A 25,805-nucleotide genomic window follows, 5' to 3' on the forward strand; every position below is an offset into this window, starting at 1 on the left:
CCATGTCAACGAAAGCCAGGTACAGAGGTTTATCCTTGGCTAGGTATTTCTCTTGCAACTGTCTATACATACATATATATATATATATATATATATATATAGGTAAGTGGTAGGTTTGCCTCGATCCTTCAGGGGTAGTCTGAAGCATCCAAGCAACCAGGGGATGTTTAAATCCGGAGGCACTCCTGGGGATCACCTGTATGGGTACCGTCATGGGAAGAGGGCGTCCAGAGGCAGGTAATATGTTGCTTAAACCGTAGTTTATGCATTTACTTGGAGGACAATCAGTAAGTTGTCATAATAGTGTTTGGAGTGTGGATATGTGTATACATATGAGTACGTACATGCACATATATGTTTGTGTGTGTATGCCCATATACATGTTTGTGTGAGTGTGTATGTATGTAGACATTATGAACACAGGAGGTGTTTCTTTCTTTTTTTTATAAATCTCCTTTTACAAAACCACTACATTATAGGGATGTCAAAAAACCGACACCGGCCCCTAAGTGATGGCCATGAAAAATTCTGTTTTAGTCGAATGAATCGAATCCAGCACTTATTTTGGTCTGCTTTGCTGAACTGCTAGGTTATAGGAGCATAAACACCAACACCAGTTATCAAGCAGTGATGGGAGACAGACACATAGACATGAGGAGACACACACACACATATATATATTCGATGGGCTTCTTTCAGTTTCCATCCACCAAAACCACTCACAAGGCTTTGGTCGGCTTGAGACTATAGCAGAAGACACTTGCTCAAGGTGGCACGCAGTGAGACTGAACCCAGAACCATGTGGTTGGGAAGCAAGCCTCTTACTACACATAATATATGACAAAGATGGTGGGATAGGCTGGAAGTATAAGGTAAGTGATGACGTATGAACGGTCAAGGGGCCTTGCAAGTAAGACAGACATGTGAGCAGAAGGACAACTAGTACGTATGACTTTTGCTTTCGGGCTTTCGCTTGGGACAGACATGGTGACCCCGCAAGAGTTCAGGGAAATTGGCGTTAGGTTCTGGCCAGAGGTTAGGTCGGTGTATCCTAAGTGGACAGTATAAATGTTGCGAGAGGACCCATGTGACAGATGAACCAAGCTTTTTAGCCCATTTCACACACCTGCTTATACCCACTGATCCACTGACTTGTACTAGTTAAGGCAGCTGGTGTGTATATATATATATACAAACATATATGCTCTGTGTAGCATCGTGTGAAAGAGGGAGGCTAGTATATATTATATAAAAAAAACTTTAAGGCGCTGCTCCAGCATGGCCTCAGTCTAATGAATGAAACAAGTAAAAGAAAGAAAGGAACATGAGAAAAAAACCCCCATACATTTCGTACGTATACCTGCGGCTAAAGACACGCAGCTAGCTTTACTGATTGAGTGTGACAAGGGACGGATTGATGTCTAGCAAGATATATTTAAACGAAGTCTATGAAAAGCATTCGACAATCCAGAATCGACCCACCCTCTCTGATCGAAGTAACCAAGTCTCGGAGGTAAATTCTTCCATTTATTGTGAGATGATGGGGGGTGGATTGGTTCGCAAAAGTTTTGCTTCGTCTCGACGTTTCCATGGAACCTTTGATTTCTTTGTAGGATGCCAAGAAGATTCCGTCCAGATTCTCTGTTGTCGGCTGAATTCCTGATTGTTGTTTCTAAGTTATTTGGGGATGTAAGGTCGGTGGAGTTGCCTCCCCTTGTCCGTCTCTGGTTTGTGTTCGATAAGCCTGGGTTCATTTCTGTGTATGTTTTTGCTTTATTTTCCTTCAGCAAGGGCTTATCCGATGCCTATTCTACGATGAACTGTGTTTCGTAGTTAATAAACAAATTGCTTTGTCTTTGCCAGCCTTGTAGCGAGTTTGTTTCTTCAGCTTCACAAGTTGTTTGCCACAGTTTAAAGACACTTTCCAAGCGTTGACCATCTCAATGTTTCTTTAATTCGTTGTAGATTTCCTCATCTATGTTCTTCAATTTTTCTTCATTGCTCAGCGCTCTAAGCTTAAGCAGTTCTATTTCTGTCTTCATGTTTTCCAAGTGTTAGTTTCTCCCATAATTGTCTTTGTTGGTCCTGTTCGTTTGGAATACGTTTAATTTGGAGTTTATGAGGCAGAATTTAACCAGTGTTCATAAATTTCTGCCTTGTGCTTGTTTTTGATGATGTTCCAGAAAGTAACCTTTCTGGCTTTAAGTTTTTCATTCTATATGTGTATAATGCGGTTTTTAATTGATAGTGGAGGGGGATGGGCTTCTATCTTGTGTATCATCTGTAGGTGGATTTTCATTTAAGCAATTATTATGTGGTAAAGAATGAAGAGTGGTGCATAATTTGGACAAATGTTGATTGAGCTGTTGCAGGGATTGTTCTTTCTCTTCTTTTCCTCTTCTTTTCCTCTTGTGTGGAGCGAGTGAGTTCATCAGTGTTGCTAATCAAAAGTCTCAAATTCGTGTTCATCTCTCTCAGTTCCTTAAGAGTCTCTTCATTCCTTAAGAGTCTCTGCGTCTCAAGAAGATTAAGTTTGTCCAAAGACACCTGGAAAAGGTTTAGTTTTTGAAAGCATTATATTTCGGTTGCCTAGTTCCATGAGAGTTACCTTGTCTGTTGGAATACATTTTTAGATTACTGGCGTGTACAATACATGCTCACACATGTATGTATGTATGTATATATATATATATATATATATACATACATATGTATACATACATATATATACATACATATATATATATATATATATATATATATATATATATGTATGTATATATATATATATATATATAGGTAAGTGGTAGGTTTGCCTCGATCCTTCAGGGGTAGTCTGAAGCATCCAAGCAACCAGGGGATGTTTAAATCCGGAGGCACTCCTGGGGATCACCTGTATGGGTACCGTCATGGGAAGAGGGCGTCCAGACGCAGGTAATATGTTGCTTAAACTGTAGTTTATGCATTTACTTGGAGGACAATCAGTAAGTTGTCATAATAGTGTTTGGAGTGTGGATATGTGTATACATATGAGTACGTACATGCACATATATGTTTGTGTGTGTATGCCCATATACATGTTTGTGTGAGTGTGTATGTATGTAGACATTATGAACACAGGAGGTGTTTCTTTCTTTTTTTTTTAAATCTCCTTTTACAAAACCACTACATTATAGGGATGTCAAAAAACCGACACTGGCCCCTAAGTGATGGCCTTGAAAAATTCTGTTTTAGTCGAATGAATCGAATCCAGCACTTATTTTGGTCTGCTTTGCTGAACTGCTAGGTTATAGGCGCATAAACACCAACACCAGTTATCAAGCAGTGATGGGAGACAGACACACAGACATGAGGAGACACACACACACATACACACACACATATATATTCGATGGGCTTCTTTCAGTTTCCATCCACCAAAACCACTCACAAGGCTTTGGTCGGCTTGAGACTATAGCAGAAGACACTTGCTCAAGGTGGCACGCAGTGAGACTGAACCCAGAACCATGTGGTTGGGAAGCAAGCCTCTTACTACACATAATATATGACAAAGATGGTGGGATAGGCTGGAAGTATAAGGTAAGTGATGACGTACGAACGGTCAAGGGGCCTTGCAAGTAAGACAGACATGTGAGCAGAAGGACAACTAGTGCGTATGACTTTTGCTTTCGGGCTTTCGCTTGGGACAGACATGGTGACCCCGCAAGAGTTCAGGGAAATTGGCGTTAGGTTCTGGCCAGAGGTTAGGTCGGTGTATCCTAAGTGGACAGTATAAATGTTGCGAGAGGACCCATGTGACAGATGAACCAAGCTTTTTAGCCCATTTCACACACCTGCTGTAAAGCGGTTGGCATTTGGAAGGGCATCCAGCTGTAGAAACCTTGCCAAATCAATTTGAGCATGGTGCAGCCTCTTAGCTTGCCAGTCCTCAGTCAAACCGTCCATGGGAAGCAGAATTAAATGATGATGCTTTATTCACAATTTTATAGACTTCTCTCTCATGCTTCCCCTCTTTTTCTTCACTTTTCCCTTCAACCAATCACATGAAGAAGGCATTACAGTCAGACGAAATAACTAGGGAATAAGACTGAGTTAAAAAGAATTCCACGTTTCACTCCCAGCCTCCCTGACTTCAGCCAATCACATGACAGCCTCACGAATGGGCTGAGTAACGGAGGAAGAAGCAGAATTATTATAAGATTGAATTTTCGTTACCAACCCGGCTGAAACTGGCTCTGGCTCCAACTACAAATGTTGTGTTGTTTTTAGAAGTTCTCAATTAAAATCTCCCACCATACCTTAGTCACGTTCTGTTCCTAAAACTGGCTGAATGATAACTGAGTTATTCAACACAGAGCATCTCAAAATAAATGCACCACTGGGAATGATGTATATTGGCTAATACTGGGTTGGGTACACAAGAAAGTTTTAATATAGAGTTGCACATATTAGTGGATGATCAGTTTGTAATTCTGGATCATTTCCTTGTATCCAGAATAATGTGGCTCCTGGCCTTGCCCGGTTCCATGGTGGTAATGTAAAAAGCATCCTGAACACTATTTATTTATTTACTTATATATTTATTCATTTATTTATTTATGTATTTATTAATTTATATATATATATTTTTTATTTATCTATATTTTTATTTATTTATTTATTTATATATATATATATATATATTTATTTATATGGTGTGGCTCCTGGCCTTGCCCAGTTGCTCCCAAGATGTCCAGCCGATGCCAGCAGACAAAATGGATGGTAAATGAGGATAGAATTTATCTATTTTGTATTGTTATTTTGTCTTTTTCGGGATTTGTGGTTTTATTGTCTAATCTTTTTTTCTTTTTTTTTTTTTTTCTTTGTCTTTGCAGCTTTTCCACATAGATGTTGGTATATATAACATTATACATTACATAAATGTGTATGTGCGTGTGTGTGTACAACATGTCCATATACGCATGCATATATACACAGACTGAGAGAAGAAGAAGAGGAGAAGGGGAGTTAGCTGCCTGCTTATATTTGTACTGATGATGTTATTGAAATTACAATAATTATTATTCTTATTAATCTCCCTTCCAACATTCTTGCCTCCTGTTTTCATTTCTTCCTTATTCCTCCTCTTCCTCCCCATCATACCACAACCTCTGACCCCTTGCTGCTTCTCCTTAACCATTTATAGACACGCTCGTGCACATAGACGTCATCTGCCAAATTTCTTTTCTGCTGTGGTGGCGGCAGTGCTGGTGTTGTCCTTTTCTCTCACTATCAGCTTGGTGTAATAATATTTTTCCTTCATAAATGGTAGCTGACCGCACCATACAGTAAGGTTTTAGCAAAGTTGTATTGGAATAATGGGGCTGGGGAGCGGGACATCTTTAAAAATGTGTGTGTGCATGCGTCTTTCTGTAAAAATATATACAAGTTGGGGGGGCCAAAGGTCATGTGCCAAGATTAAGACTCTAATATCTCTATTGCACATTTCAAAAACAACCCATTTATATTTAATTAGAAAGCAAAACAAATTAGCAAATGTCTGTAGCTTTTATTCTTCGTTGCATTGTTGTGTGAGGAATATCAACTCCCTGTGACAATGTGTGCACGAATTTCTTTGGACTTTTTTTCTTTTTAAAGCCTCTTTCTGACAGAGACATCTCGGTGGTGAGGGGTCCACTTTGCTATGTGTTGGGCACACCGTATTGCATGAACTTCTCGAACAAATTGACCGGCCGTTGTATGCGATGTTGCTTTTTCTCACGATGCTTTTGGTTGGAGATGTCCACAACTGTTCTGTTCTGTTTTGTTGCACCATCGCAACCAGACTGAAAAACAAGTCCAATGTGCTCCGGAATTGTCAAAGACGTGTTTCAGTTTTTCTAAAATGGAGTGAAATAAAATAATAATAATAATGATTTCTTGTTACTCTTATCAAACTCATTGGGCCCCAGGTTAAGCTAAACTCTCCTTATTCTCCCCACCAAAGTGAGGGAGTTTGTGTGTGCTCAATGTTTTCCCATTAGATAGTCTGGTAGGTCTGTTGTCCCTTCATTTAGTTCCTTAGCCATCATAACTGCCCCCGTTTCTCTCTCTCTCTCTCTCTCTCTCTCTGCCTCTTCAGTATGTATGTGTTGGGGGAGTCTGTAATGTCGTCATGGTTACTGTTTTTTTTTTTCGTTTGTTTTTTCACCACCACAGCTTTACTATTAACAATATTTCAGTCGCATTTTTAAATCTGATAATTTCAGGGCAGGAAACTCATGATTGTCACCTCATCCCTCCCTCCCTATTTCTAATATCTTTCTAAATTCTGTTGCTACAACTACTTTGACGACCACCACCACCACCCACAAGTACTGCTACTACTACTACTACTACTGTCATGTCTCTGAATCGGCAGAGCGTCAGACAAAAGGTGCTTTATGGGTAGGTAAGTCTGTTTCCCTTGCTAGCTTTGAATCTGTCAAAATACAGGATGGGCCCAAAGTCACACACTGAGACCCCCCTCTCCCCCATATTTCAAAAACAGCACTTTATGGTTAATTACAACACAAAACTAATTAGGAAATGTCAACATCCTGATTACAAGGGTTCGAAACATTCACCATTTGCAGATTTTTTTATTGTTTGTTGTACAAGGAACAGAATTTCCTGCAGAGATCTTTGCACAGGTAGGGGAGGGGGCAACCATTGGTATTTGTCCTGCACACTGCATGTTGCATGGACTCTTTGCACTAATCAGGCACAGGCTGTGTGGTAAAGAAGCTTGCTTTCCAACCACATGGTTCCTGGTTCAGTCCCACTGTGTGGCACTTTAAATAAGTGTCCACTAAGCCTCGGGCCAACCAAAGCCTTGCGAGTGGATTTGGTTGACAGAAACTGAAAGAAGCCCGTCGTGTGTATATATATATATATATATATATATATATATATATATATATATATATATATGTGTGTATGTACATGTGAGTGTGTCTGTCTGTCCCTGCCACCATTGTTTGATAGCCGATGGTGTGTTTACGTCCCCCGTAACTTAGCAGTTTGGCAAAAGAGATAGAATAAGTACTAGGCTTAGAAAAAATAATTCCTAGAGTCAATTTGTTCGACTGAGAGGCAGTGCTCCAGCATGGCTGCAGTCATGTGACTGAAACAAATAAAACAATAATCGACCAACAGTGTTTCAATGTTACACAAAATAATAATGATGATTAATAGTAGTATAAGATGTTATATTTTCGTGTGTGACTTTTGGCCCACCCTGTACCCAGAAATATGACCACCACCACAAAAAATAATAATTTTTTTTGCTATTGAAGTATCGAACGGGGTAGACAACTCTAGATATGTTTTGCTCTTATTTGACCTCCGTGAATTACAGCTTGTTTTTGCCAGATGGTAAGATGCATCTGTATACACACACATATACATACATGCTGCTGCATGCAGATAGAGAGATTTGAGTGCACACGGAATTACATTGTGTGTGCATGGTGCGAGATATATAAATTCTGTGCACACATACTTCATTGCACATGTATATCTCTAGTCTTTAAACATATTTAAAGCTGTGGTCATGCTGGGGCACCACCGTTGCCTGTGCTACACTATTATTTGGAACCTCCTCTGATAGGTGGCATTCGGTCAATGAGAGAGTGTGATCACTGCTGCTCTCACCTGCCGTGAAGTAGTCTCATCTGGAACCCTTGGCAGGAAGAGACCCCGTTTTGTGTGTATATATATATCTAAATGTATATGTATAAATCTTGTGTGATCTTAGTTATTGTCTGGTTGCTTGAGGAGGTCAATAACACTGAAACCTATCCAAGGTTGTCCCCCCACTATTGCAATTTATTTTAATTTCTAAACCTTCTTTCTCATTTAATTTACCTTTGTTGGGTTCGTTCTCTTCAAATGAACCTTCATACTTAATTACTTCTTCTCTCGTTATGGATGTAACTTCTGTAATAAAAGTCAGTGGTAGTTTTAACTCTGGGGCAGTGTTCCAACCATGGCCATCTCGTCTTAGAGGGGAATATCTAGCATTTTAATCTATTGTTTTTTTTTTCATTCTTTATTCAAAGCAATTAGAACGGAAGGGTTGATTGGTCACTATATCTAGCGAGGGAGAGGTTAGTAGTTGTGGTGGGAGTAGTGTGAAGCACAGCAGAAGCTGTTGTAACCATTAACAACTTGGACCATTACCATAGTAACTGGTTGTGGTGGTAGTAACAGCAGTTTGGGTTAGTGGATGTCTAAGTGCACCTTAGTAAGTGGTTGATGGAAGGTGACAGCAGAAGCAACTAGTGGTCAAGGGTCCTTTTTCTTCTTCCTCCCATCCACTCCATGCCAATCACTCCCCCCTTCTATCATGTATACATACCTCTTCCTTCATCATTTCAATTTCAACTCTATTTTGAGAGGGAAAAAAACAAAAAGTATTGACCCTCCCACTTACAGTGTTTGTCTTTTTTATTTGACTGGTGGGTCCACCTGCTGTGTGGTCCTGATCCCTTTCGTCTTTGGACAAAAGGATTCTAGCTGTAGTGAATTATTTTGACTGTGGCCATGTTGGAGCAAATCAACCCTGGGACTTCTGAAGCCTAGTACTTATTATTCTATTGGTCTCTTGTTAAACTGCTAAGTTATGGGGGACGTAAACACACCAACATTGGTTGTCAAGCGATGGGAAAGTGTCTTCTACTTATAGCCTCAGTCCAATCAAGGCCTGGAGGAAGCCTGTCGTATCTATGTGTATGTTTGTCTCTCCACCATCGCTTGGCAACCAATGTTGGTATGTTTAGCAAAAAGAGACGGTACTAGACTTACAAAGTGTATGTCCTGGGGTCGAATTGGTTTGACTGAGCATGGCTGCAGTCAATTGACTGAAAACAAATAAAAGAATGTCTACATAGTCTTTTTTATCATCGAAAATATGTTTTTCTCGAATAAAAAAAATTATTTAAAGATGTTTTTTGTTGAATAAATAAAATAAAAACCACAAAAATTATGCAAAGAAGAAGAAAACACGTCTTAATCCAGAAAATCCCATCGTGGGACGCGCGGAAGGTAATAATGTCAAATCGATAATGTTTATAGTATAACCAATAGGTGAGGAGTAGCTAAAAACAAAAAAAACGACGCCATTATAAGGCCCCCCCCCCTTAAAAATTTTTCCGGGTTTTGACACTTTAGCGACATCAAATCTCGAAAATCTTCTGGAGAAAATCTGGGGAATCGATGTCGCTAAAGTGTCAAAATTTTCTAAGTTTTGACACTTTAGCGACATCGGATCCCCAGATTTTCTCCAGAAAATTTTCGAGATTTGATGTCGCTAAAGTGTCAAAACCCGGAAAAATTTTTAAGGGGGGGGCCTTATAATGGCGTCGTTTTTTTTGTTTTTTAAACATACTCCTCCCGTATTTTTCGATTTTCTGGTTATCGGAAAGACACCGGGTTTCCTACACATTTTTTATTATTTTTATTTTTATTTCCAGGTAATTAAATAATATTTTTAATTAAGATAATTAAATAAATATTACATTTTGGAAATGCTTCGCTTAGGGAAAACAATTGGATCTTGTCGCGTTGGTTTCAAGGGAGGTAACTCTCTGCAATTTCCATTCTGTTTGGTGGTCAAGAGATAAATAAAATAAAACTATATCTACTTTGTGATTTCGAATCCTGGCTTTGTCAGCTTTATTTTTCAAGTTTCTACAACATTTAAGTATGATAATTTAGTGTCTACAATGTCTAGTAATGTATGTGTATATATTATGAATAGCGTAATATATGTGTATATATTATGAATCGAGTAATGTGTGTGTGTATATATTATGAACCTAGTGATCTATGTGTGTGTATATATTATGAATCTAGTAAGGTGTGTGTACATATTATGAATCGAGTAACGTGTGTGCATATATATTATGAATCGAGTAATGTATGTATATTATGAACCTAGTAATGTATGTGTATATATTATGAATTGAGTAATGTATATGCTTGTGTGTATATATTATGAATCTAGTAATGTGTGTGTGTGTGTATATATTATGAATCGAGTAATGTATATGCTTGTGTGTATATATTATAAATCTAGTAGTGAGAGTGTGTGTGTATATATTATGAATCTAGTAGTGTATGTATATTATGAATCTAGTAAGGTGTGTGTGTATTATGAATGGAGTAATGTGTGTGTGTATATATTATGAATCGAGTAATGTATGTATGTGTATATATTATGAATCTAGTAATGTGTGTGTGTGTGTGTGTATATATATTATGAATCGAGTAATGTATGTGCTTGTATGTATATATTATGAATCTAGTAATGTATGTGCTTGTGTGTATATATTATGAATCTAGTAATGTATGTGTATATATTTGTCAGCTTTATTTTTCAAGGTCAATAAAACAGTATGAAGCGAAAGTGACATATCGATTACAATTCAATCAACAGAAAATTAGCATGCAAGTGGCTCAGTACTCCGCAGACACGTCTTCTTCACGTAATTTACAAAGAAATACAATGTGACAAGGCCGGTCCCTTTGAATTACAGGTGTAAGTGATTTTTGCCAGGTAAGTGGACTGGGGCACGGTGAAATTAATGTTTAAGTGGCTGTGTATTCCACAGACGTGTTCCCTGTGAACGGTTTTCGTCGAACGAATCAAACTTAATAAATTATCGAAAAGAAAATAAAATGTCTGGTCCTGGGGTTGTAAACAAGTGATGGCGGATACAAATACTGACTGAAACCGGTCAAAGAAATAAGACAGAGAAAGAAATAAAGACCGTAAGGAGTGGATTTGGTAGGCGGAAACTGAAAGAAGCCCGTTGTATATATGTATGTGTGTGTATATGTTTGTGTGTCTGTTTGTCCCCACCTCCCAACATCGCTTGACAACCGATGCTGGTGTGTTTACGTCAACGTAAATTAGCGGTTTCGGCAAAAGAGACCGATAGAATAAGTACCAGACTTACAAAGAGTAAGTCCTGCGGTCGATTTGACCGACTATAAAGGCGGTGCTCCAGCTTGGACGCAGTCAAAAGGACTGAAACAAGGAAAAGAGTAATTTTAACGAGTTCCTACCGCCATCTTCACCGCCATTGCTATGACAAACCAACAACAAACACCAGCGCCATCTATCTGTAACGTCTCTATTTTACTCTGGCTTCTCCGAGTTACTTCCCTTTGTTTCTCTGCGATCAGAATCTTTATTTCGCTGGACGAATGTGTTTTAGCTTCTAAGATCCTTCTGGGACCGATTATTAATTAAAAGACGAACATTGAGGGGTCAATGTAATTAACTACCCCCGCCCATGCGTATAATTGAAAGGATTACGAACATTATTATTATTTTTAAAGGCAGAATCGTTAGCACGCCGGAGAAAGAGCTTAACGGTGTTCAGTCCGTCTTTACGTTCTGAGTTCAAATTCCGCCGATGTCGACTGTTCCTTTCAACCTATAAGGGTTAGGGTAATTAAAACGCTAGGGGGTCAACATAATCGACTAGTCCCCTCCCTCAAAATATGTAGGTGTGTTTGTGTGTCTGTGTTTGTCCCCCCACCATCGCTTGACAATCGATGCTGGTGTGTTTACGTCCCCGTAACTTAGTGGTTTCGGCAAAAGAGAATAAGTATTAGGCTTACAAAGAATAAGTCCTGGGGTCGGTTTACTCGACTATAAAGGCGGTGCTCCAGCATGGCCGCAGTCAAATGAGTGAAACAAGCAAAGGGAGCTGGCTGAGTCGTTAGCACGTGTGGGCGAAATGTTTGGCAGCCGTTCGTTTGTCTTTATGTTTCGAGTTCAATTTCCAGAGGCCTCTCGTTCTTTCGGGGGTCGATAAAATAGGTGCCAGTTGACCACTGGAGTCCATGTAACCAACTAGTCCAACATTTTAGGCGTTCTACCCCCACAAGCCACATTCCTAGCGCTCCCCACCCCCATCTAACCATTACAAACATGCATACAATTCGTATAAATTAATTAAAGAAACTGTCCCTGTCAGATGACCGCACAGACCTATTATGGGGCCAACTGACCCCATAATGGTTTCTGTCAAATGATGTAAGATTAAAAGAAAAAATTCCTGAGGTTGATTCATTTGGTTGTAGAATTCTTCAAGCTTCAAGGTGGTACTCCAGCATGGCCACGGGCTCGTGCCTAAAACAAGTGAAAGATAAAAGAAATACAGATTTCTAAGTGTCCGGAGATGCCTGTTCGTGGAATTGCAGTCTTACTTTCGGCTAATTACTCTTAATTGATTTAATTAAAATATATGTTCAGTAATTTCCTTAATTAAGATTTAAACAAACATTAAATAATTTAATGAGTAACAATATTATTATTATAGGTTGTGTGTGAGTAAAAGATGGGATGGTCACAACTGGAACGTCTGACTGGATCAGGAGTGACCTGGGGCTAAAGAACGACTACAGCCACTAATACTAACTGCTACGCTGTACATTAGATAATGTAGTTCTAGATACACTATGCCTGAATATAAGGTGGGGTGGTCACGACTGGAACATGTTTAATCGTAGGTCTGCCTGGATCAGGACTGACCTGGGGTGAAATAACAATAATTAATTAAAGAATACAATTAATTAATGAAATGAATCTTTCTGTTTCATCACTGTGTACTTTAAATTAATTAAAATGTTTCCGTTAATTATAATTACAGTAATCTTCACCATTTGGCCTCAGTTCAGTGACCTGGCAACATTTCTAGCACCCTGGACAAAATGCTTGGCTGCAGCCATGCTGGAGCACCACATTCAAAGGTTGAACCATTCAAGTCAAACCTGGCAGTGTTTTATTTTTAAAGTTCAGTTCTTATTCTATCAGTTTTCTTCTGCCAAACCACTAAGTGATGGGGCCATAAACACACCAACACCGGCTGTGAAGTGGTGGCGGAGGACAAACACAGATGCAAAGAGAATCTGGAACTCGACTGAGGAAAGAAAACTCCGAATGACCCATCCTTGATTTCTTTGTATCATCTCTCTGGATGTTTTGCGTTCTTGTCCCTTTTTTGTATTTTACATATATATATATAATAATACAAAGGATATATATGCATGTATACACACATATATGTACATACTCACATTTACATGTGTATAGAGATGCATATCAGGGTACAGGACGTTAGAACAATGAACTACAGACAACGGAACGAACACATAAGAAAACAGAAAGATTCCTTCGTCAGCTGCCTCTATTCTAACTAGACGTTTCGAAGATATGGAGCCTGGTGTAGCCATCTGGTTTCACCAGTCCTCAGTCAAATCGTCCAACCCATGCTAGCATGGAAAGCGGACGTTAAACGACGATGATGGTGATTCACAAAAAGTATGGGGGTTTAGTTTACAGGTGATTTAAATGATTAGGTACACTAGATAAGTACTGTAACGGATTACTAGGGCTCCAGGGGTTATAGCCGGGACGGTATTTATGGACTCATTGCAGATTTCCAATGCATCGGATACATAACTTTTAAACCGGACACTAAACATTAAGGCAAGGCAAACATTTCAAGACATATACAATATTATTATTACAGGAAGAAATTCAAAATCTATATAAGATACAAATAAGGAAATAATTTTATTCTCAAATGCAGGATAAACGCTCGGCAATAGAGAAAGACTTTGACGTTTCGAGCCTACGCTCTTCAACTAAAATAAAATATATATATATATATATATATATATATATATATATATATATATATATATATATATATATATACACATACAAACTCCACAGGCTTTTTTCAGTGTCCGTCAACCAAATCCACTCACCAGGCTTTGGTTGGCCGAGGGCTATAGTAGAAGACACTTGCCCAAGGTGGCATGCAGTGGGACTGAACCCAGGACCATGTGGTTGGTCAGCAGGCTACGTACCACACAGCCACTCCTGCACCTATACATATGTATGTAGTTTATAGATTAGAGACAGGTAGTTTATAGATTAGAACACTTCATAGTGTTCAAGAGATTTCAACTTGAGCAGGAAGAGGAGTAAATGTAAGGAGAAGCAAGTTAGACATGTTGGTATACAAAAAATATACACATGTATGCAGATAAAAAGGTCCGACTTACACAGAATATAAATGGTATCAGGAATTAAAGGGGTTGACTAAGAGCTTTGAGAATCCAGCAGTTGTTTGTGGAGGAGGGGCTTGGTGGTCCAAAATAATGATTGTAACTTGATTCCATCATTGGGTAACACCAGCCTCTGTCTTCAGGGAAGAATTTTACATTTGGGGTGTTGACAGAATGCACTGTGCTTTTTTATTAACCACAAGGGGCCACAAAGAGGGGACAAACAAAGTATGTGGGGACATATAACATATGAAAAATGAATTTATACAAATGAGGATGAGACGTCCACCCTGGCCCCACTGCAGGGTGGTTATGTCTTTACAATTAATTTCATCGTTTATTGTCTATTTACAATTATATCCATTTTTTTTTCAAACAATTTTTTTCTCAATAAATTTTTGACTTACCATTTGATTGTCATGTTGTATTTCATCGTATTCTGGGGGGACGAGGTTCATTTTTCTCCTCTGGCCCCAATGGGGTTTACTTCCAATGGAAACGATTCTTCATCTGATGATGATGATGACGACTGAGGAGACAACCCATCAAGGAGTGGGGCGACTCCTTTACTGAAACTGAAAAGAAAAATGAGAAGCAAAAAAAAAAAAAAACCCCAAAAAGTACTTTTTACAAATAAATAAAAGTGACAGGTGGTGGTGGGAATAAGGGACAGCAGGGGAGACCCTAATATGTCTCCCTTCCCCTGTCTGGAAAAATTTGCCAGAAGAGAAATTCATCATAAGACAATTCATTGTGACCATATTATCTTTTATTTGTTTTGGTTCATTAGACTGTGGCCCTGCTGGAGCAGCGCCTTTAGTTGAACGAAGCGACCCCAGGACTTATTCTTTGTAAGCCTAGTACTTGTTCTATCAGTCTCTTTTGCCGAAACGCTAAGTTACGGGGATGCAAACACACCAGCATCGGTTGTCAAGCGATGGTGGAGGGACAAACAGACACGCATATATATATATATATATATATACATACACAACAGGCTTCATTCAGTTTCCATCAACCAAATCCACTCACAAAGGCTTTGGTCGGCTTAAGGCTATAGCAGAAGACTCATGCCCAAGGTGCCATGCAGTGGGACTGAACCTGGAAGCATGAGGTTGGAAAGCAAGCTTCTTACCACACAGCCACTCCTATATGATATATATATATATATATATATATATATATATATACAACATTTAAGTATGATAATTTAGTTTCTACAACATTCAAGTATGATAATTTAGTGTCTACAATGTTTAAATATGATTACATTCTATATATTTAGTTTCTACAACATTCAAGAATGATAATTTAGTGTCTACAATGTTTAAATATGATTACATTCTATATATTTAGTTTCTACAACGTTCAAGTATGATAATTTAGTGTCTACAATGTTTAAATATGATTATATTCTATATATTTAGTTTCTACAACATTCAAGTATGATAATTTAGTGTCTACAATGTTTAAATATGATTACATTCTATATATTTAGTTTCTACAACATTCAAGTATGATAATTTAGTGTCTACAATGTTTAAATATGATTACATTCTATATATTTAGTTTCTACAACGTTCAAGTATGATAATTTAGTGTCTACAATGTTTAAATATGATTACATTCTATATATTTAGTTTCTACAACATTCAAGTATGATAATTTAGTGTCTACAATGTTTAAATATGATTACATTCTATATATTTAGTTTGTACAACATTCAAGTATGATAATTTAGTGTCTACAATGTTTAAATATGATTACATTCTATATATTTAGTTTGTACAACATTCAAGCATGATAATTTAGTGTCTACAATGTTTAAATATGATTACATTCTATATATTTAGTTTGTACAACATTCAAGCATGATAATTTAGTGTCTACAATGTTTAAATATGATTACATTCTATATATTTAGTTTCTACAACATTCAAGTATGATAATTTAGTGTCTACAATGTTTAAATATGATTACATTCTATATATTTAGTTTCTACAACATTCAAGTATGATAATTTAGTGTCTACAATGTTTAAATATGATTACATTCTATATATTTAGTTTCTACAACATTCAAGTATGATAATTTAGTGTCTACAATGTTTAAATATGATTACATTCTATATATTTAGTTTGTACAACATTCAAGTATGATAATTTAGTGTCTACAATGTTTAAATATGATTACATTCTATATATTTAGTTTGTACAACATTCAAGTATGATAATTTAGTGTCTACAATGTTTAAATATGATTACATTCTATATATTTAGTTTCTACAACGTTCAAGTATGATAATTTAGTGTCTACAATGTTTAAATATGATTACATTCTATATATTTAGTTTCTACAACATTCAAGTATGATAATTTAGTGTCTACAATGTTTAAATATGATTACATTCTATATATTTAGTTTCTACAACATTCAAGTATGATAATTTAGTGTCTACAATGTTTAAATATGATTACATTCTATATATTTAGTTTCTACAACATTCAAGTATGGTAATTTAGTGTCTACAATGTTTAAATATGATTACATTCTATATATTTAGTTTCTACAACATTCAAGTATGATAATTTAGTGTCTACAATGTTTAAATATGATTACATTCTATATATTTAGTTTCTACAACATTCAAGTATGATAATTTAGTGTCTACAATGTTTAAATATGATTACATTCTATATATTTAGTTTCTACAACATTCAAGTATGATAATTTAGTGTCTACAATGTTTAAATATGATTACATTCTATATATTTAGTTTCTACAACATTCAAGTATGATAATTTAGTGTCTACAATGTTTAAATATGATTACATTCTATATATTTAGTTTCTACAACATTCAAGTATGATAATTTAGTGTCTACAATGTTTAAATATGATTACATTCTATATATTTAGTTTGTACAACATTCAAGTATGATAATTTAGTGTCTACAATGTTTAAATATGATTACATTCTATATATTTAGTTTCTACAACATTCAAGTATGATAATTTAGTGTCTACAATGTTTAAATATGATTACATTCTATATATTTAGTTTGTACAACATTCAAGCATGATAATTTAGTGTCTACAATGTTTAAATATGATTACATTCTATATATTTAGTTTGTACAACATTCAAGCATGATAATTTAGTGTCTACAATGTTTAAATATGATTACATTCTATATATTTAGTTTCTACAACATTCAAGTATGATAATTTAGTGTCTACAATGTTTAAATATGATTACATTCTATATATTTAGTTTCTACAACATTCAAGTATGATAATTTAGTGTCTACAATGTTTAAATATGATTACATTCTATATATTTAGTTTGTACAACATTCAAGTATGATAATTTAGTGTCTACAATGTTTAAATATGATTACATTCTATATATTTAGTTTCTACAACATTCAAGTATGATAATTTAGTGTCTACAATGTTTAAATATGATTACATTCTATATATTTAGTTTCTACAACATTCAAGTATGATAATTTAGTGTCTACAATGTTTAAATATGATTACATTCTATATATTTAGTTTGTACAACATTCAAGTATGATAATTTAGTGTCTACAATGTTTAAATATGATTACATTCTATATATTTAGTTTCTACAACATTCAAGTATGATAATTTAGTGTCTACAATGTTTAAATATGATTACATTCTATATATTAAGTTTGTACAACATTCAAGTATGATAATTTAGTGTCTACAATGTTTAAATATGATTACATTCTATATATTTAGTTTGTACAACATTCAAGTATGATAATTTAGTGTCTACAATGTTTAAATATGATTACATTCTATATATTTAGTTTCTACAACATTCAAGTATGATAATTTAGTGTCTACAATGTTTAAATATGATTACATTCTATATATTTAGTTTCTACAACATTCAAGTATGATAATTTAGTGTCTACAATGTTTAAATATGATTACATTCTATATATTTAGTTTCTACAACATTCAAGTATGACAATTTAGTGTCTACAATGTTTAAATATGATTACATTCTATATATTTAGTTTCTACAACATTCAAGTATGATAATTTAGTGTCTACAATGTTTAAATATGATTACATTCTATATATTTAGTTTGTACAACATTCAAGTATGATAATTTAGTGTCTACAATGTTTAAATATGATTACATTCTATATATTTAGTTTCTACAACATTCAAGTATGATAATTTAGTGTCTACAATGTTTAAATATGATTACATTCTATATATTTAGTTTCTACAACATTCAAGTATGATAATTTAGTGTCTACAATGTTTAAATATGATTACATTCTATATATTTAGTTTCTACAACATTCAAGTATGACAATTTAGTGTCTACAATGTTTAAATATGATTACATTCTATATATTTAGTTTGTACAACATTCAAGTATGATAATTTAGTGTCTACAATGTTTAAATATGATTACATTCTATATATTTAGTTTCTACAACATTCAAGTATGATAATTTAGTGTCTACAATGTTTAAATATGATTACATTCTATATATTTAGTTTCTACAACATTCAAGTATGATAATTTAGTGTCTACAATGTTTAAATATGATTACATTCTATATATTTAGTTTCTACAACATTCAAGTATGATAATTTAGTGTCTACAATGTTTAAATATGATTACATTCTATATATTTAGTTTCTACAACATTCAAGTATGATAATTTAGTGTCTACAATGTTTAAATATGATTACATTCTATATATTTAGTTTCTACAACATTCAAGTATGATAATTTAGTGTCTACAATGTTTAAATATGATTACATTCTATATATTTAGTTTGTACAACATTCAAGTATGATAATTTAGTGTCTACAATGTTTAAATATGATTACATTCTATATATTTAGTTTCTACAACATTCAAGTATGATAATTTAGTGTCTACAATGTTTAAATATGATTACATTCTATATATTTAGTTTCTACAACATTCAAGTATGATAATTTAGTGTCTACAATGTTTAAATATGATTACATTCTATATATTTAGTTTCTACAACATTCAAGTATGATAATTTAGTGTCTACAATGTTTAAATATGATTACATTCTATATATTTAGTTTGTACAACATTCAAGTATGATAATTTAGTGTCTACAATGTTTAAATATGATTACATTCTATATATTTAGTTTGTACAACATTCAAGTATGATAATTTAGTGTCTACAATGTTTAAATATGATTACATTCTATATATTTAGTTTGTACAACATTCAAGTATGATAATTTAGTGTCTACAATGTTTAAATATGATTACATTCTATATATTTAGTTTCTACAACATTCAAGTATGATAATTTAGTGTCTACAATGTTTAAATATGATTACATTCTATATATTTAGTTTGTACAACATTCAAGTATGATAATTTAGTGTCTACAATGTTTAAATATGATTACATTCTATATATTTAGTTTCTACAACATTCAAGTATGATAATTTAGTGTCTACAATGTTTAAATATGATTACATTCTATATATTTAGTTTGTACAACATTCAAGTATGATAATTTAGTGTCTACAATGTTTAAATATGATTACATTCTATATATTTAGTTTCTACAACATTCAAGTATGATAATTTAGTGTCTACAATGTTTAAATATGATTACATTCTATATATTTAGTTTGTACAACATTCAAGTATGATAATTTAGTGTCTACAATGTTTAAATATGATTACATTCTATATATTTAGTTTCTACAACATTCAAGTATGATAATTTAGTGTCTACAATGTTTAAATATGATTACATTCTATATATTTAGTTTCTACAACATTCAAGTATGATAATTTAGTGTCTACAATGTTTAAATATGATTACATTCTATATATTTAGTTTCTACAACATTCAAGTATGATAATTTAGTGTCTACAATGTTTAAATATGATTACATTCTATATATTTAGTTTCTACAACATTCAAGTATGATAATTTAGTGTCTACAATGTTTAAATATGATTACATTCTATATATTTAGTTTGTACAACATTCAAGTATGATAATTTAGTGTCTACAATGTTTAAATATGATTACATTCTATATATTTAGTTTCTACAACATTCAAGTATGATAATTTAGTGTCTACAATGTTTAAATATGATTACATTCTATATATTTAGTTTCTACAACATTCAAGTATGATAATTTAGTGTCTACAATGTTTAAATATGATTACATTCTATATATTTAGTTTCTACAACATTCAAGTATGATAATTTAGTGTCTACAATGTTTAAATATGATTACATTCTATATATTTAGTTTGTACAACATTCAAGTATGATAATTTAGTGTCTACAATGTTTAAATATGATTACATTCTATATATTTAGTTTGTACAACATTCAAGTATGATAATTTAGTGTCTACAATGTTTAAATATGATTACATTCTATATATTTAGTTTGTACAACATTCAAGTATGATAATTTAGTGTCTACAATGTTTAAATATGATTACATTCTATATATTTAGTTTCTACAACATTCAAGTATGATAATTTAGTGTCTACAATGTTTAAATATGATTACATTCTATATATTTAGTTTGTACAACATTCAAGTATGATAATTTAGTGTCTACAATGTTTAAATATGATTACATTCTATATATTTAGTTTCTACAACATTCAAGTATGATAATTTAGTGTCTACAATGTTTAAATATGATTACATTCTATATATTTAGTTTGTACAACATTCAAGTATGATAATTTAGTGTCTACAATGTTTAAATATGATTACATTCTATATATTTAGTTTCTACAACATTCAAGTATGATAATTTAGTGTCTACAATGTTTAAATATGATTACATTCTATATATTTAGTTTGTACAACATTCAAGTATGATAATTTAGTGTCTACAATGTTTAAATATGATTACATTCTATATATTTAGTTTGTACAACATTCAAGTATGATAATTTAGTGTCTACAATGTTTAAATATGATTACATTCTATATATTTAGTTTGCACAACATTCAAGTATGATAATTTAGTGTCTACAATGTTTAAATATGATTACATTCTATATATTTAGTTTGTACAACATTCAAGTATGATAATTTAGTGTCTACAATGTCTAAATATGATTACATTCTATATATTTAGTTTCTACAACATTCAAGTATGATAATTTAGTGTCTACAATGTTTAAATATGATTACATTCTATATATTTAGTTTCTACAACATTCAAGTATGATAATTTAGTGTCTACAATGTTTAAATATGATTACATTCTATATATTTAGTTTCTACAACATTCAAGTATGATAATTTAGTGTCTACAATGTTTAAATATGATTACATTCTATATATTTAGTTTGTACAACATTCAAGTATGATAATTTAGTGTCTACAATGTTTAAATATGATTACATTCTATATATTTAGTTTGTACAACATTCAAGTATGATAATTTAGTGTCTACAATGTTTAAATATGATTACATTCTATATATTTAGTTTGTACAACATTCAAGTATGATAATTTAGTGTCTACAATGTCTAAATATGATTACATTCTATATATTTAGTTTCTACAACATTCAAGTATGATAATTTAGTGTCTACAATGTTTAAATATGATTACATTCTATATATTTAGTTTCTACAACATTCAAGTATGATAATTTAGTGTCTACAATGTTTAAATATGATTACATTCTATATATTTAGTTTCTACAACATTCAAGTATGATAATTTAGTGTCTACAATGTTTAAATATGATTACATTCTATATATTTAGTTTGTACAACATTCAAGTATGATAATTTAGTGTCTACAATGTTTAAATATGATTACATTCTATATATTTAGTTTGTACAACATTCAAGTATGATAATTTAGTGTCTACAATGTTTAAATATGATTACATTCTATATATTTAGTTTGTACAACATTCAAGTATGATAATTTAGTGTCTACAATGTTTAAATATGATTACATTCTATATATTTAGTTTCTACAACATTCAAGTATGATAATTTAGTGTCTACAATGTTTAAATATGATTACATTCTATATATTTAGTTTGTACAACATTCAAGTATGATAATTTAGTGTCTACAATGTTTAAATATGATTACATTCTATATATTTAGTTTGTACAACATTCAAGTATGATAATTTAGTGTCTACAATGTTTAAATATGATTACATTCTATATATTTAGTTTCTACAACATTCAAGTATGATAATTTAGTGTCTACAATGTTTAAATATGATTACATTCTATATATTTAGTTTCTACAACATTCAAGTATGATAATTTAGTGTCTACAATGTTTAAATATGATTACATTCTATATATTTAGTTTCTACAACATTCAAGTATGATAATTTAGTGTCTACAATGTTTAAATATGATTACATTCTATATATTTAGTTTGTACAACATTCAAGTATGATAATTTAGTGTCTACAATGTTTAAATATGATTACATTCTATATATTTAGTTTCTACAACATTCAAGTATGATAATTTAGTGTCTACAATGTTTAAATATGATTACATTCTATATATTTAGCTTGTACAACATTCAAGTATGATAATTTAGTGTCTACAATGTTTAAATATGATTACATTCTATATATTTAGTTTCTACAACATTCAAGTATGATAATTTAGTGTCTACAATGTCTAAATATGATTACATTCTATATATTTAGTTTCTACAACATTCAAGTATGATAATTTAGTGTCTACAATGTTTAAATATGATTACATTCTATATATCTAGTTTCTACAACATTCAAGTATGATAATTTAGTGTCTACAATGTTTAAATATGATTACATTCTATATATTTAGTTTCTACAACATTCAAGTATGATAATTTAGTGTCTACAATGTTTAAATATGATTACATTCTATATATTTAGGTTGTACAACACTCAAGTATGATAATTTAGTGTCTACAATGTTTAAATATGATTACATTCTATATATTTAGTTTCTACAACATTCAAGTATGATAATTTAGTGTCTACAATGTCTAAATATGATTACATTCTATATATTTAGTTTCTACAACATTCAAGTATGATAATTTAGTGTCTACAATGTTTAAATATGATTACATTCTATATATCTAGTTTCTACAACATTCAAGTATGATAATTTAGTGTCTACAATGTTTAAATATGATTACATTCTATATATTTAGTTTCTACAACATTCAAGTATGATAATTTAGTGTCTACAATGTTTAAATATGATTACATTCTATATATTTAGGTTGTACAACACTCAAGTATGATAATTTAGTGTCTACAATGTTTAAATATGATTACATTCTATATATTTAGTTTCTACAACATTTAAGTATGATAATTTAGTGTCTACAATGTTTAAATATGATTACATTCTATATATTTAGTTTGTACAACATTCAAGTATGATAATTTAGTGTCTACAATGTTTAAATATGATTACATTCTATATATTTAGTTTGTACAACATTCAAGTATGATAATTTAGTGTCTACAATGTTTAAATATGATTACATTCTATATATTTAGTTTGTACAACATTCAAGTATGATAATTTAGTGTCTACAATGTTTAAATATGATTACATTCTATATATTTAGTTTGTACAACATTCAAGTATGATAATTTAGTGTCTACAATGTTTAAATATGATTACATTCTATATATTTAGTTTGTACAACATTCAAGTATGATAATTTAGTGTCTACAATGTTTAAATATGATTACATTCTATATATTAAGTTTGTACAACATTCAAGTATGATAATTTAGTGTCTACAATGTTTAAATATGATTACATTCTATATATTTAGTTTCTACAACATTCAAGTATGATAATTTAGTGTCTACAATGTTTAAATATGATTACATTCTATATATTTAGTTTGTACAACATTCAAGTATGATAATTTAGTGTCTACAATGTTTAAATATGATTACATTCTATATATTTAGTTTCTACAACATTCAAGTATGATAATTTAGTGTCTACAATGTTTAAATATGATTACATTCTATATATTTAGTTTCTACAACATTCAAGTATGATAATTTAGTGTCTACAATGTTTAAATATGATTACATTCTATATATTTAGTTTCTACAACATTCAAGTATGATAATTTAGTGTCTACAATGTTTAAATATGATTACATTCTATATATTTAGTTTCTACAACATTCAAGTATGATAATTTAGTGTCTACAATGTTTAAATATGATTACATTCTATATATTTAGTTTGTACAACATTCAAGTATGATAATTTAGTGTCTACAATGTTTAAATATGATTACATTCTATATATTTAGTTTGTACAACATTCAAGTATGATAATTTAGTGTCTACAATGTTTAAATATGATTACATTCTATATATTTAGTTTGTACAACATTCAAGTATGATAATTTAGTGTCTACAATGTTTAAATATGATTACATTCTATATATTTAGTTTCTACAACATTCAAGTATGATAATTTAGTGTCTACAATGTTTAAATATGATTACATTCTATATATTTAGTTTGTACAACATTCAAGTATGATAATTTAGTGTCTACAATGTTTAAATATGATTACATTCTATATATTTAGTTTGTACAACATTCAAGTATGATAATTTAGTGTCTACAATGTTTAAATATGATTACATTCTATATATTTAGTTTGTACAACATTCAAGTATGATAATTTAGTGTCTACAATGTTTAAATATGATTACATTCTATATATTTAGTTTGTACAACATTCAAGTATGATAATTTAGTGTCTACAATGTTTAAATATGATTACATTCTATATATTTAGTTTGTACAACATTCAAGTATGATAATTTAGTGTCTACAATGTTTAAATATGATTACATTCTATATATTTAGTTTCTACAACATTCAAGTATGATAATTTAGTGTCTACAATGTTTAAATATGATTACATTCTATATATTTAGTTTCTACAACATTCAAGTATGATAATTTAGTGTCTACAATGTTTAAATATGATTACATTCTATATATTTAGTTTCTACAACATTCATGTATGATAATTTAGTGTCTACAATGTTTAAATATGATTACATTCTATATATTTAGTTTCTACAACATTCAAGTATGATAATTTAGTGTCTACAATGTTTAAATATGATTACATTCTATATATTTAGTTTGTACAACATTCAAGTATGATAATTTAGTGTCTACAATGTTTAAATATGATTACATTCTATATATTTAGTTTCTACAACATTCAAGTATGATAATTTAGTGTCTACAATGTTTAAATATGATTACATTCTATATATTTAGTTTCTACAACATTCAAGTATGATAATTTAGTGTCTACAATGTTTAAATATGATTACATTCTATATATTTAGTTTGTACAACATTCAAGTATGATAATTTAGTGTCTACAATGTTTAAATATGATTACATTCTATATATTTAGTTTGTACAACATTCAAGTATGATAATTTAGTGTCTACAATGTTTAAATATGATTACATTCTATATATTTAGTTTGTACAACATTCAAGTATGATAATTTAGTGTCTACAATGTTTAAATATGATTACATTCTATATATTTAGTTTCTACAACATTCAAGTATGATAATTTAGTGTCTACAATGT

General features: G+C 31.8%; 2 long non-coding RNA genes across 9 annotated transcripts in view; one reads left to right on the forward strand and one right to left on the reverse strand.

Moving 5' to 3' along the window:
- Positions 1-768: 768 nt before the first annotated feature.
- On the forward strand, positions 769-9,153 carry LOC149129163 (uncharacterized). Its single transcript, XR_016240333.1, has 2 exons — positions 769-1,513; positions 4,875-9,153. It is a non-coding gene; the product is annotated as an uncharacterized LOC149129163 (long non-coding RNA).
- Positions 5,534-25,805, reverse strand: part of LOC149129164 (uncharacterized) — a 34,846-nt gene continuing 14,574 nt past the window's right edge. For 3 of the 8 annotated variants that reach the window (XR_016240328.1, XR_016240329.1, XR_016240325.1), the window contains exons 2-6: positions 14,520-14,687; positions 10,983-12,166; positions 9,540-9,711; positions 8,827-8,882; positions 5,534-5,879 (exon numbers count right to left, since the gene is read on the reverse strand). This is a non-coding gene — a long non-coding RNA (uncharacterized LOC149129164). Of the gene's footprint in view, positions 5,880-7,887; positions 7,960-8,826; positions 8,883-9,539; positions 9,712-10,982; positions 12,167-14,519; positions 14,688-25,805 lie in introns of all 8 variants that reach the window. The other 5 variants (XR_016240331.1, XR_016240326.1, XR_016240330.1 and 2 more) reach the window with 5 other exon arrangements.

This window comes from Octopus bimaculoides, unplaced genomic scaffold (assembly GCF_046866305.1).
Source record: "Octopus bimaculoides isolate indiv1 unplaced genomic scaffold, ASM4686630v1 contig132, whole genome shotgun sequence".
Lineage (NCBI taxonomy): Eukaryota > Metazoa > Mollusca > Cephalopoda > Octopoda > Octopodidae > Octopus > Octopus bimaculoides.